The sequence below is a fragment of the Tauraco erythrolophus genome, chromosome Z (genome assembly GCF_009769465.1).
Source record: "Tauraco erythrolophus isolate bTauEry1 chromosome Z, bTauEry1.pri, whole genome shotgun sequence".
NCBI classification, from domain to species: domain Eukaryota; kingdom Metazoa; phylum Chordata; class Aves; order Musophagiformes; family Musophagidae; genus Tauraco; species Tauraco erythrolophus.
Genome location: NC_141496.1, coordinates 82,621,126 through 82,635,336, shown reverse-complemented (window position 1 = coordinate 82,635,336; position 14,211 = coordinate 82,621,126). Strand labels below are relative to the sequence as shown.

The 14,211-nt window shown below is 41.3% G+C and overlaps 1 protein-coding gene across 6 annotated transcripts in view; it reads left to right on the top strand.

The window, feature by feature from the left end:
* TRPM3 (transient receptor potential cation channel subfamily M member 3) overlaps positions 1-14,211 on the top strand; it is a 446,851-nt gene that overhangs the window by 357,279 nt on the left and 75,361 nt on the right. The window lies entirely within an intron of this gene.

The following is a 14,211-nucleotide window of genomic DNA, read 5'->3' as shown; positions in this document are numbered from 1 at the left end:
TGGCAAGGCTATCCCTTTAACACATACTTAAACTTTCTTGAAGAACACAAGATTTTTCAACAATTGTTGGAAGCTCCAAGAGGCTGTTTTGCAGAAGCATTTTTGAAACAAAATCACATTGTAAAAAACTTCAATTCCAGGAGCTTTTATTCCTTACAAACTGATTGAATAGACATGCTTCAATTTTGTAATTTAATCTTTCTTCTAAGCTTTGTTTTCGGTTCATATCACAGCTTCCTGGAATTCCGGCTGATGACAGTCTGCAACACTTTGTATAGGGTAACACAAGAGGGAAGATTGACTCAGTTATTTTCCAGAATTTTTGTTTCTGAAACTATTTGAGGTTTTAGTGACTTCATCCTCTGCAAGGCCTTTTAATTTTAGTTGAAAATATGGCATAGAACAATAAATACCACTGGAGGGGAACAGGAAGAAATGGTTAGGAAGTATTAAGAAAAAAACCCACTGCCCTTCTAGACAAAGCTTTGCAAAATAGATGTTTCTTTATATTGTTTATCTAGCCAAAAGCACAGTATTTTGTTCAGTAACCAGCCATTCATGCATCCAGCAAAAAGTGTTCAGCCTTCCTCATGCGTAACCAATCATTTACATGTTCCGCAGTCACCTGACATGTACCTTGGACAATGGCAGAGAGGAGAGAATCCCAGGGACAGTTTTTCAGGGAAGATATGATAACAGCATGCAGTTCCACTGTGCTGTTGCAACGTAGATGATGATGGAACTGGACATGCAGCAGCCTCTGCTACCTTCTTCGTCCCACAATGAGAATTCAAACTGTATAGCATACTTTAAACATCCTTTAGTTTTTCACAAGCAGTCAGTGCAGCCCATAAGGTACAGACTAGTCATCCCTTCCTTAGGTGAACTACACCAAGATAGAGAGTTCTTTCTTCTTTCTTTTTTTTTTTCCCCTCCAAAATCTGCTTTGCATTAAAGACTCTCAGAAAAATATGAATGCGTGACAGAAATACTTTTCCTGTCAATTTATGATTGTCAAGATGTACCATCACTTCCAAGGCACTTGAGTTTGTTTTACGTTTTTAGTACGTATGTACCTCTGTCTACCTTAGCGTTGAATTTGCTGTAATATTTTTTAGAAATGAGTAGCAGAGATAATATCCTTAGAGAAACAGGATTAATTCTTTTATGCCCATTTCCATAACAAAAAACAAAAAACAAAAAACAAAAAACTTACATGACCTACCTGTGAACCAGTGTTATGCATGCAAACATAAAAAATATACTTAATGATAGAAAATGGAAGAAAAGAATGAGGAAGAGTGGAAGAGAGAGAGGGAGAGCAAAAGGGAGGAAGCAAAGGAGGCAGGCAGAAAGGAGGAAAGGCAGGACAGTAGGAAGGAAAGGAACAAAGAATAGAAAGTAGAGGTAGACATTGAGTTATGAAGACTGGGAAAATGCAATTGTGGTTTGTTCCAGACATCTAAATCCAGATCTGGTTCTCAGGCTTTGAACAAACTGCTGCTGCAAAGTTAACTGTAAAGTTTTTGTCTGCAGGGTTCACGTTAAGATTTTTATTCCAAGCAAGGTTGTGCATTTGGTACAGGTTGCTTTGCAGATGTGTAACCTCTGTCGCCACTGACGTTCTTTGCCTACATGTCTCATGACGAGCTATTAGTCAGGAGATGGTTTGCCCAAAATCAGGTGTTCTGAATTTGAATTTACACAACTAACCCAACCATATGTAAACAAAATATATTAAAACAAGCATTTCTCTCTGGTCCCTTGGTTGCAGTCAGAGTGTTAACAGTGGTATGCTAGAAGGATTTTGTGTCTGAAGTGTAGTTGCTAGGCTAATGGTATCCTTTAAGACTCATAACCTTGTATATGAATGTTAAAGAAAGATGATGCTCATAATGATAAAGATAACGTTACCAGAGGACATGGACAACCTTGGAGATGTGAAGTATTCCCAGAAGTGAGCAGTGACTTCAATGGTTCTACAAAGCCAGATGTTTCATATTTCTGCATCTGTCCCAGCTCTTATCCTTCCTCAGGCTTGACCTTCTGATTTGGTTGTGCATAAGACAAAACACTGCTTGATGAACTGACTTCAACATTAATCTGATCTCCCTCCTCCCTAAAGAAACAAATAGGAAAACACAAAAGATTGTCTCAGAGAGCTCAGCAGGAGCCAAACTGATCATGGCTGTTTTCCCTAGGTTCATGGTCAGTGTGCCTGGCTCTCTGACTTTGTGGTTTCTGAATTCATAGGGGATAAGGCAGGCAGCACAGGAGAGGCTCATCCTATGTTGTGGTTTAACCTGGCCAGCCACTAAACAACATGCAGCCACTCACTCACCCTCTGGGGGATGGGGAGGAGAATTAAAGGGGGAAAAGGGAAGGAGACTCATGGGTTGGGATAAGAAAAACTTAATAATTGAAATAAAATAAAATAAAAAGTAATAACGATAAAAGTAATTAAAAATATAATAATGTATTATAACATATTGAATTATAATAATATATACAAACAAGTGATGCACAGTGTAATTGCTCACCACCCAGTGATCAATGCACAGCATGGCTAGCGATCCCAAAGCAGAGAAGTCCCAGAAATGCAATCCTGGAAGAACAAGAGTCTCAAAGAGGGATCCAAAGAACAAGAGTTTCCTGGCCAATCCTCATCTGTATACTGAGTATGATGTTGCATGATATGGAATATTCTATTGGCCAATTTGGGCCTCAAACCTAAATCCAAACTCAAATCCTAAGCTAGGAGTTACTTCAGCCATGCTCCCTCTCAGCTTGTTCTGCACCTGCGCGCTGGCAAAACATGGGAAGCTGAAAAGTCTTCGATGTCTTAGCAATAACTATAAACACCAGTGTGTTAACACTGTTCTCATAGCAGATGCCATACTAATTCCAAAACACAGCACTATTCTAGCTACTAAGAAAAAAACTAACTCTATTCCAGACAAAACCAGGACATCATGTTACAGTGTGCTGCTAAACAGTTAACTGCAAACAGGTTACAGGCAGGAAGATGCTCTTGAGGTAAAGTACATAAGTATAGTTGAATTACAGGTGTGGAGAGAGAAAATAAAATGTAAATTAATCTCTGGAAAGGAACAAAAAGCTATCTTTGAATAATTTTTCCTACTCAATCTACTTAGAATGTGTAAAAAGACTGGCACCTCTTTTATAAATCTGACATAAGTGTGGTAGCCAGGGAAAAAGCATAATCATAACAAAAATTGCCCCCTTCACAGAACATCAGATTTTTCAAGTTCTGACATTTTGATCTTCACTTTTAAAGAATGGTCTCTCAATTGTATGCCCAGGGAACATCATTATCGTGATGTGCAATTTTCCATTTATTTGATAAATTTTAAGTTTGTTCGTTAAATAAAATCTGAGCACGCAAGCTGGATGATAAGATGAGGCCATAGCAGAGGAGACATCCAAATCTGTTAAGTTTGCAGGACAGAGCAAATTCCACTTCTCAATTTAATGAGTATTTTTTAATAAATCGTAAACTTAGCTGTGTTGATACTGCAAGCATCAGAGTTTATATTCAGAAATGTATTTGGGCCAGTGTGGTTAATGAGGTTTATGGTGTAAAAATGTATTTAAAATGAAGTAGACTATGCAGGTCTGTATATATAACTGTAGATTACAAGGGCAGAAGAGTGTTTTGTATATAATTTATGGAGATTCTCTACTGTCACATTTACATAGAATTCTTAGAAATGTTTATGCCTAGAAGTTTCTAAAATAGAAACACGAAGGCTCACCAAAGCTAACGGTTACCTTACCAATCTCAGAATGCCAACAGCAGGTAAGGACACTGCCTGAGGACTCAGTCTGATAGGGACATTTCCCACTGGAGTCCCAGCTCAGCCCCCAAGTCAAGTGGCAGCAAGGAAGAGAATCGTTCGGATAGCAAGCTAGGAGAGTTCACTTCAGATAGTCCCTGAAAACACGTTGTGTTGTGTTATAGTTCAGAAGTCTGTTTCCAGCTGTGCAAAGGAGTGTTTATTTCTGTCTTAGTAAATAAATTAGCCCTATTATTTTTCCTTAAAAACAGTAATTCTGGTGCTTGAGTTTTCTGACAAATATAGACTGCTTATTCTTTTAGGAGTACTTAGTCATTTTGCTGCTTCAACTGGCATGTTGCTGGAGTGCTGTGTTCACAAATCACAATGTAAATTTCTTGGAAGCTGGAATGTACTTTGCAGCAAGCTGGATGGATCCATCTGTGAAGTTTCGTTGGGCAGGCACTGAGAAAGGCCACTTTGGCAAGCCAGAAAGGTCCATGTCCCTGAAAACAATCATGCTTTTTGCAGTGGGATGCATTTCTCACAAAAGTAATGCTTCCAAAATAGTGCTGTGAGGGTGAATAGACCTAATCTCATATCCATTTAATAGAAAAGGCCCTTACCATGAACCAGAATAGCTCCAATCTTAGTACCTCAGTAATCAAAAAATGGCGCATTAACACTAGCAGTAAAGACTGCGTATCACCTGCTGGTTAAGTTTGTTTTCTTATTACTACCATGAGCACTTTTTGCTAAATTTGTTTCCTTGAATATTTGAAGTTTCAGTTACTACATTAAGCAAACTGATAGCATCATTGCCTAACACTGCATTACAAGAAGGGTTTGCAGAACGAAGAGCGTAGGGATGGTGGGCATAGGTTTGTGTGCATCAATGAATTCCTGGAACTCATTTCCACATAGAGGCAACAGACACAATTTAATTAGTTTCTTGCTAAAAGAGGATCAATAAAATCCCATTTCTGTCTCCTGTCAGCAAGCAATGGATATTTTTTATTCACCTCTCCTTTTGTCTGTTTTTCCTGTACCTCAGTGTGCAGTCACTGTGATGAACATAATGGCTGATTGGGGACAGTGTAAACCTTACTTCCACTTTGTGTTGCTGAGGGTATATATATTGTAATAGGTCATTCCAGATGACTTCATGAATAACTTGCAACTCTCGTGCTGCCAGATTAAACAAAGCAGGAGTCCTGCTGAAGTAGCTGGGTGCATTGAGCTAAGATCAGGACAACCTGCATGATGAAGGTGTTTGCTATTTATTGTGTTCATCTTTCAGACAGAGATGGATCCAAATTGTCCTGAAAGGCACAGTGCATGAGCAGGCTGTGTTGCAAGGCTAACATTCATACTCTGATAGGATCTTACTAATGCAGGCCTTTGTCTCACCTTATTGGTTACTTACCCAAAGTACTGGAAAGCTGTTGAGTGGTTTAGCACTTTATTTTGTATTTGAACTACAAATAAGACCTATTCATCTTCAGGGGTTTCAGTTTTGTCTAACTGAAAAGGCTAGAGAAAACCTGTCAATGTTTCTGGAAGAATTTACACTGGGAAGAGCTTGACTTTATCACATCCTGGCTGCAAAAAGCATTGTGCTTTTCAGCTGAATGTGTAGGGTCAGGTGAATTTGTATGCTAATTAAACACCGTCTGCAACTGTTTATTAACATACACATAGATATGTTCTGAATTAAATATTGGCTAAATCAGATGGACTTTTAAGAATTTATCAACATGCTGTCACTTCGTTTATTTGGCCCCTCCCAAAGGTTAAAAAGTTTGTTCAGATCCATTTTTAAGGAAGTTTGGCTTCAAACACAAATTATCTCAGCTAAGATTTTTTAATGCTGATGTCATCTTTTTTTATAGAGGAGGCAGAAGAGGCCTTGGTGACTTCTCAAACAGTTAAAAATCAACTGCAGTTCCTGCAAGAGTATAGTTGCTGTGAATAGCATGTAATTTGGCAGCAGAGATCTGGAGCAGGAAAGCATCATGTAACTGCTGGCTGCTGAACAGCTCTCCCCTGGAAACGCTCTGTGAGATTTCCATTTTAAAGTGTACTGATGCTAATTAGATCTCTGCATCCAAATGGAGGTACCAGTCCTCTTCAGCAGTGACTGTAGCAACTCTCCTAATTTTGATGAAAGTTAAATCTCCTCTCCTGTCAGTGAAAATCAATAGGATTAGTCTAGTACATAGGCCCTACCTCTGTAAGTAAGTGTTAAGATGATGATTAGAGGGTAGCTTTAAATTCTGTAAATCTCATTTGATTTCTTTTTGCTAAAAAGATAAAACCACATAACAGTTTTTTGACTGCCAAGAAATAAGATGACATTAGCTGGGCCTTGCCATTGACTCCATAGAGAATGAAATATAATCCAAGGTCCAGGTTTTTTAATTCAGTAATTCAGAGAATAATTTGCACAAGCAAAGCAGCTATATACATTAAAAAAAAAAAAAAAAAAAAAAAAAAAAAAAAAGACAAAGGCAGCTGTTGTATTACACCGAAGCCTTAGAAAGCTTTTGATCCTACCAGCTGCTTTTCAACTGCTGTCAGAAGAGGTAGAGCTTCTGCTAACATAAAGCATAAGAATATCAGACCTACCATTGAAGCAAAAGTGTGCAGTTTAGGCAGTTATTTGGTCTATCCTGAATCTCTGCTGTGCCATCTTCAGAACAAGTCTGCAAAGACCAATATTCTTTTTATTGCTTACATTCAGTAAGCAGACATTTTCTGGTTTATTTAGTGCATACTGCCTGCACGATTATCACAGATGGAGTCATTTAGTAGATACTAATGCAACTTACGACAAATCTCTTCTCTTCCTAAATATTCTATCATATTTGAGAAGTCATGGCAGTCTGGTGAAGTTCCCACCAACTGGAAAAGGGGAAACACAGCTCCCATCTTTAAAAAGGGAAAAAAAAAAGACCCGGGGAACTACAGGCCAGTCAGTCTCACCTCTGTGCCCGGCAGGATCATGGAGCAGATCCTCCTGGTGACTATGCTAAGGCACATGGAAAATAAGGAGGTGATTGGTGACAGCCAACATGGCTTCACTAAGGGCAAATCCTGCCTGACTAATTTGGTGGCCTTCTGTGATGAGGTTACAGCACTGATGGATAAGGGAAGAGCAACTGACATCGTCTACCTGGACTTATCCAGAGCATCTGACACTGTCCCACACCACATCCTTGTCTCTAAACTGGAGAGAGATAGATTTGACAGATGGACCACTCGGTGGACAAGGAATTGGCCGGATGACCACACTCAAAGAGTTGCAGTCAATGGTTCCGTGTCCAAGTTGAAACCAGCAACGAGTGGTGTTCCTCAGGGGTCAGTACTGGGGCCAGTGCTATTTAACATATTTGTTGGCAACATGGATAGTGGGATTGAGTGCACCCTCAGCAAGTTTGCAGATGACACCAAGTTTTGTGGTGTTGTGGACACACTGGAGGGAAGGGATGCCATCCAGAGGGACCTCGACAGGCTGGAGAGGTGGGAACCTAATGAAGAACCTCATGAAGTTCAGCAGGCCAAGTGCAAGGTCCTCACGTGGGTCGAGGCAATCCCAAGCACAAGTACAGGCTGGGCAGAGAATGGATTGAGAGCAGCCCTGAGGAAAAGGACTTGGGAGTGCTGGTGGATGAGAAGCTCAACAGGAGCTGGCAATGTGCACTGGCAGCACAGAAACCAAATCGTATCCTGGGCTGCATCCAAAGAAGTGTGGCCAACAGGTCAAGGGAGGTGATTCTGCTCCTCTATTCTGCTCTTGTGAGACCCCACCTGTAGCACTGCACCCAGCTCTGGGGACACCAACACAAGAAGGACATGGAGCTGCTGGAACAAGTCCAGAGGAGGCCACGAAGATGATCCAAGGGCTAGAGCACCTCTGCTATGAAGGCAGGCTGAGAGAGTTGGGGCTGTTCAGCCTGGAGAAGACAAGGCTCCGGGGTGAACTTACAGCAGCCTTCCAGTACCTAAAGGGGGCCTACAGGAAAGCTGGAGAGGGACTTTTTGCAAGGGCGTGTAGTGATAGGACAAGGGGCAATGGCTTTAAATTGAAAGATGGCAGATATAGATTAGATCTAAGGAAGAAATTTTTCACTCTGAGTGTGGTGAGGTACTGGAACAGGTTGCCCACAGAAGTTGTGTCTGCCCCATCCCTGGAAGTGTTCAAGGCCAAGTTGGATGAGGCTTTGAGCAACCTGGTGTAGAGGAGGGTTTCCCTGCCCATGGTAGGGAGGCTGGAACTAGATGATCTTTGAGGTCCCTTCCAACTCTAACCATTCTATGATTCTGTGATGTCGTGGGTTAGGCTGATCCGGCAACCAAACCCACGCAGCTCTCCCAGTCCAGTAAAATGGAGAGGAGAGAAAAATGTAATAAAAGAGCTGAGGATCGAGACAGGAACAGAGGAGCACCCACCAACCGCGGTCCCGGGCAAAAGAGGCTTTTTTCTTAATGCAAAACTATTTATTAACAGCTACCTACAAAGAGACAAGCAAACAAAAACGGTTACTTAAGAGAATAACAAGAAAACAAGGCCAGGTCTTAAAAACAACACCACTCCCCCCCTTTGCCTCTTCTTCCCGGCTCTACCTCCTCCCCCCAGCGGCGCAGGGGGGCAGGGAATGGGGGAGTGCAGGTCAGTTCATTCCAAGTTGTTACTGCCGCTTCTCTTAAAGGAAAAGGAGTCCTTACACCATTGTCCCTTGATCCAGTGGATCCCCTACTCACGGCGAAAGTGTGAATCCTACCCGCTGGGGGGCAAATCCTTACCCCATCGGATTTGCCCAAGTGCGGGCTTTACCAGTCCTGGGCTTTTAAGGAGCTGTAACCACTCACTCTGGCGTGGGTCATCAACAAACTTTAAATGCGCTCCGGCGTGGGTCGTCATACCGACCTTAAATGCGTCTCCGTACAGACTTAGATGAGTAAATGCAAAATGCGTAAATGCGCCTCGACCTGTGCCCATGATTCACAACAGTCTCAGGCTCAGGCATCTCTTTTAACAAAGCACCTCCCCATCCCACGGACTCTAGATGCGTACCGTACTCAGGCTCTGGCATCTCTTCTCGACGTGGATCCTCCACGGGCTGCGAGTGGGTCTCTGCTTGCTCCACGGAGGACTTGTTACAAGGGGCCGCTCGCAAGGGGGACTCAGCCGCGGCACACGCTGTTCCGTTCCATCTTCACTGACCTCTTATCTGTGTGGCCGTTTCTTAGATGTCAGTCCTTTCTGGGTGAACTCGGCCCGGTGGGCGCCCCGAGAGCGGGGCTCTCCCCGAGTTCCCCAAGCACCTCCGCCGCCGCCATCCTCGACGGGGCGGGCATCGGGCACGGAGCGGGCACCGGCCCGGCCCGGCCGGGAGCCGGGAGCCGGCGGCCGTGCCCCCCTCCCGTCTCCTTGCTCCCGGGCACAGGCACACCTTTCCGGTTCCTTTGTCCGACGTAAATAGGGCAATTCGCAGAGGCGCCGATTGGCTCAAGCCCTGAGGGGGATGGGAGTCCGCTGTGATGGGCAGCTTCTGCCACCCGGACCTCCCCCCCACTTCAAACCATAACATATGATTCTGTGATTAAAACTGCAGCTACAGAAATTAAATATGGAATGATTCTTTTCCCTCTGAAAATATAAGCTTGTGAAAACAGCCATTACCCCATTTACACTATTAACAAGTAATTCTGGGAAATGCACACTGAATAATTATACAGCTCTGCCAATTGTCCTGGTAATGAAAATGAAGGCAAAACAGTACTGTGTGACACAGCAACTTCCACATGAGATAATATAGACCAATTTTGCAATCAGGGAATTGGAAGGGTTCAATGCGGTTTATAATCTCCACAATACTCTTCAGAAACCTTTCTTACTCCCTGGCCCTTCTGTGTCTGGGGAGTTGTAATTTGTTTTGCCTTTCTTAGAAAGTATAATTAAAGTAACAGAATATTAGTTCTATCCATCTCACTGATGAGTTTTCTGCATCACTCATGACTCTTTTATTAAACTTTGCCTTGGAAAACAATTCAGTTTTATGTTCCTTAGTATCTGAGATCGAGAGATATGTTACAGGTTAAATTATCTCACCAAAAGCCCAGAATGACATGAGCTTGCTTAGCTAGTTTTTACAGAAAATGTCCTACCCAGGAGTGTTAGTGTAGCAGGAGAGGAGAGTCATTGCAGATCCAAGGTTAGGTGCCAAAAGGAACCTCTTCATTCAAGAGTAAAACTGTGTCAGACTGTGATTTGCTTCCAGTTCTTAGTTTCCCAGAATGAGCTAATAGGACCTATGTGGGGACACTCACCCACATAAAGACCTGAGACAACTTATACTTTTAATGTAAAACAAAGTCTAAATGGTGCACACCCAGGTCTTACTCAGAAGGTCAGACACACACATAGATAGAAGTTGACTCTAACCTCTAGTCTGTGGCATGAGTGTCTGCTCATCTGTCAGAATAAGAGTGCTTTCTTGGATAAATGTTCATTTGATGGTGTTACATGGCAGCTAGCATCTCCTTTAAAATCATTTTATTCAGGCTTCTCCTCAGTGTGTGCTGGAGCCCATGCATAATTCTTATATCATCAGTGGATCATAGCCTGTGGGACCTCAGGTTAATAAACTCCAGTATACTAGGTTTTGATTGGTCTTAACTCCTGTTACTTGGGATTCAGATGTCAGAGGCTTCCAGGTCATAAAGGTTCATTATTTTATTCACTGTACTACTCATATCTCTTTCTACCTATTTAAGTCACTTTATGTTTTCAGAAGAGAATCTATAAAGGCATAAAGGTAGTGTCTTGTCAATACCTCCAAGAACCCTCTCTATAGTAGAACAGATGGAGGAAGTGAACTACACATTTACTCCATATTTCTTTCGTGAGTCAGGGTGATGGAAGAGCTCAGATTACACCAATGTTTGAATGAAAATGCCTGTCTCACCACTCGAAAACATTTCTGTCTTTGTGTCTGTTCGTTATCAGTTCCAACGCTGGTCTACATGTAGATGCATCTGTGTTTATCATCACAGCCTGTTATGTGCACAGCCCAGTGATTTAAAAGACGATGTCTAAATTCTATTCCCCTGCTTATATGCTTTATGACTTAAGAATTTGTATTTACTTGTGTTTCTTCAACTTTAAAATCAGAGACTGGTATTTCAGTGCCCGAATAGAGTCATAAATGGTCTAATGTAACAACAGCATGAAACTTGTTGTATAAGGGAAAAAGATTGTTTTCAATGTTTTTACTGCCAAAACTTCTTTTTCATCATTTATTCCACTGGAAAATATGCATATTCCATTCCAAAATGTTGACAGTGGTGTAAGGCTTAAGAAGTATGCGCACATTGTAAAATATAAAGTTTTTTACATGGCACAGAGCTGTGAGATTTTGATAGCCTTTTCTCTTCAGTCATTGATGGGTTGGCACACCTATCTCAGTCTGGAACAAAAGCTACCAGTTACAGGGAAGCCAAATATTTACAGTGATTTCTATCAAATGTTTTTCTGTTCACCTAGATGGCTCCTCAATTGCAGAATTGCTGCCTTTCTTATAAGCACTGATTTTTTTTGTTTGCTCTCTGCTTCTTACCAAACAATGAGTCTATGCCAAATTATTGGATCAAAGAAAAATGTGAAGTGTTGCAGTGCTACCACAATGCAGAAGGAGATGTAAAATATAAAAACTTTACAATCAGCATTCAAACTTCTCCCTTCATATCTGTTTCCTTTTATTTCCTCTTTTGGAATTCTCTTTCTTACTCTTCAGAATAGCAGACCACTTAATTTAGATTTTCCCTAAATATAATTCTCTCCAAGCTTTATATTTCTGAATTTCCTCTTATTTGGCCATCCCCTTTCCTCTGCAGTATTATCCGTTTACTCACCTGCTCACTTTGATCTTTGTCATGCCTCCACATCAAGCAGCTTTTCCTCTGAGTTAAACAGGATTATTCACTGCAAGAAAAACGGAAATGCTTTCCCCTCTTCTCTGAAGGATTTTGAGGCTTTGCATAACTGTCCTCCTTTAATGTTTTGTTTTATCAAACTATCATTTTTCTTTTCAGAGTAATTTTCCTCTGAAATATTTGGGTAGGCCTAGCTAAATTATAAATATCAACATGTGCTCTGGAAGGAATTCCCTATTTTGCTGAACCAATCTATGCTCTCAAACAGGAGAGTTTCAGATTGTACTGACAATTGTATCTGCTTTTATTTAGAAAAGGGAGACATTTTCTTCTGACTCATGTATCTCAGATGCATACAAACAATGCATGCATTTGTCAGAGATGAGATTTAAAGACATCCAAAAATTTTCTGGAGATAGCAGAAAAATATCACTTTGAATTAATTTTAAATCATCGTATATTTTCTCCTGATGTTATAGTGAAATGGTGGTGAGAAGCAACTCCATCTCTAAAAGCATGAATAATTTGCAGCATTCTTAAACCACTATGAGTACAGTATGTAAAAAGAGCACTCTTGGTTGCTTTCTCTGCTCTCATCACTGCTACCCTGTTTTTTTCCTCTGTCTTCTGCTATTCATTGTTTAGTCAGCAGACACTGTCAAGCTGAGGTGTAGAGAATTATTTTTCTTCTTTATCTTTCATCTCCTTCATGACAGAGAGTAAAATGCTTTTCTGTGCAGGTATGCACTGCATTCTCCCTGTGGATTTCGTGGCGTTTCCTCTGTCTATAAACAAATACAAGCTAAAAATCTGAATATATTTCAGCTCACTCTTCATTTTCTGAAGTGGTTGAGGTTAACTCTACTGTAAAAAAAAAGAAATATTCGCAAGTAATATGATATTTTAGAAATACGAAGTACAGCCTGCTGCTGCATGGCTATTCAAATTCAGTCTTGGGCCTGTATTCTGGATTTCAATAGAAGAAGCTGTTCCATCTCTGTGGAGTTTTCAGAATAAGTCATAGAAAAAAAGTGGTGTGGTGAGAGGGAAGGACTCGCATTTTGGTTAGAAAAGGCATAAAGAGAGGAACTGAATATGCTGTAAGCTGGGAAGAGTTTTTGTGTCCTGTGATTAATTTCACCAAATGCTGTTTTAAATTCTTTCAAAACAGTTTTTTACATTAATTGCCATCCTGGCAAATTTGCAGTTAATGATGACCGTGGCTGCTCACCCTACCTATTGCTCTTGTTTCTCATTCTAGGGGCAAACTCAACTTTGTTTGTGTAGAGCACAAACCTGTTCGCAGTGTAGCAGCTCATGCTGATGAAGGTTTATCATTCGCATAACCAGCTAGGCCTGAATAGAGCAAACTGGGACACAGCTCTGCTGGCTTAGAGAGGACTCTGTGAAGCAAAACAAACAAATTTTTGTGTGAAGGAATTTCCTACAGGTCTATATGACTGGTTCATCAGAGCACTAGAACTACTTTGCCTCTCTTCTGCACAAGTCCTGCCCTCATTCTCCACACGCGATAGGTCTGCTTCATCTAGATTAGCAAGGGACAGAAATGTAAACAGGTATTGAGAAACCAGGCAGGGGAACAAGTTGTAAAAATTCAGAAATTTTACGATGAGAACCTATTACAACCTGCTTCTTGTCCTCCTCAGTATCTCAGGAGTTCCTGCCACTTCAGAGTTGTCTCACCTGTGACTTCATTTGCTTTCTGTTTGACTGCATCTTCCCTCCTCAGCATCTATCTAATCCGTGCTCTTCTTAGCTGGTCCTTTGATTTGGCAGCTGCCATTAAGGAGACCACATGTACACATCTGCATATGGACAGCTGTGATTTGTATTTCTAAGATAACTCTGCATTTACATGCAAATAGAACTTGGGAAATCCTAAGTGGCACTGTAATATCTGTGTCTCTCAGTGTGTGAATAATTTCCGAAAGTCTGTTTGGTATTCACTGCTCTCAGGTAAAACAGTATTGCTTGGCTTTGTCTATAGAAGTGCAATGCAGTATCAGTGTGAAGGCAGGAAAACGACAGGATGCATCATGTTATGTTAAGCTGACCCTGCTGAGCCAGAAACTATGTAGAGGAAAGGGAAAGAAAAAATAATCTGTCAAACAAGAATGAAGCTGGTGCTAATCAGAAAGCAGAGCTGGTTTTAAATGAGTATTTTTGATAGAGTCTAAGGTCAGATAATCTCTTCCCCCTGCTCCCCCGCTACCCTCCGCCCCCATCCTTGCTTTCTATCCTGCAGCTTTTTTTTTTTCATCTCTGGTTTTTCACTTGCTTTCTACCTGCCCTGCCTGAAAATTAGGTTTCTACCCTGCTGGACTGTAATTATTGCTGGCAAGTATCACAGTGTGCTGCAATCATTGTGCTCGCAGAGGAAGTCTGTTTTGGCTTAGTGATGTCCTAGCACATTTTCCTAGGAAGAATTAGGACACAGTTTTTTTTCCTGGAAGCT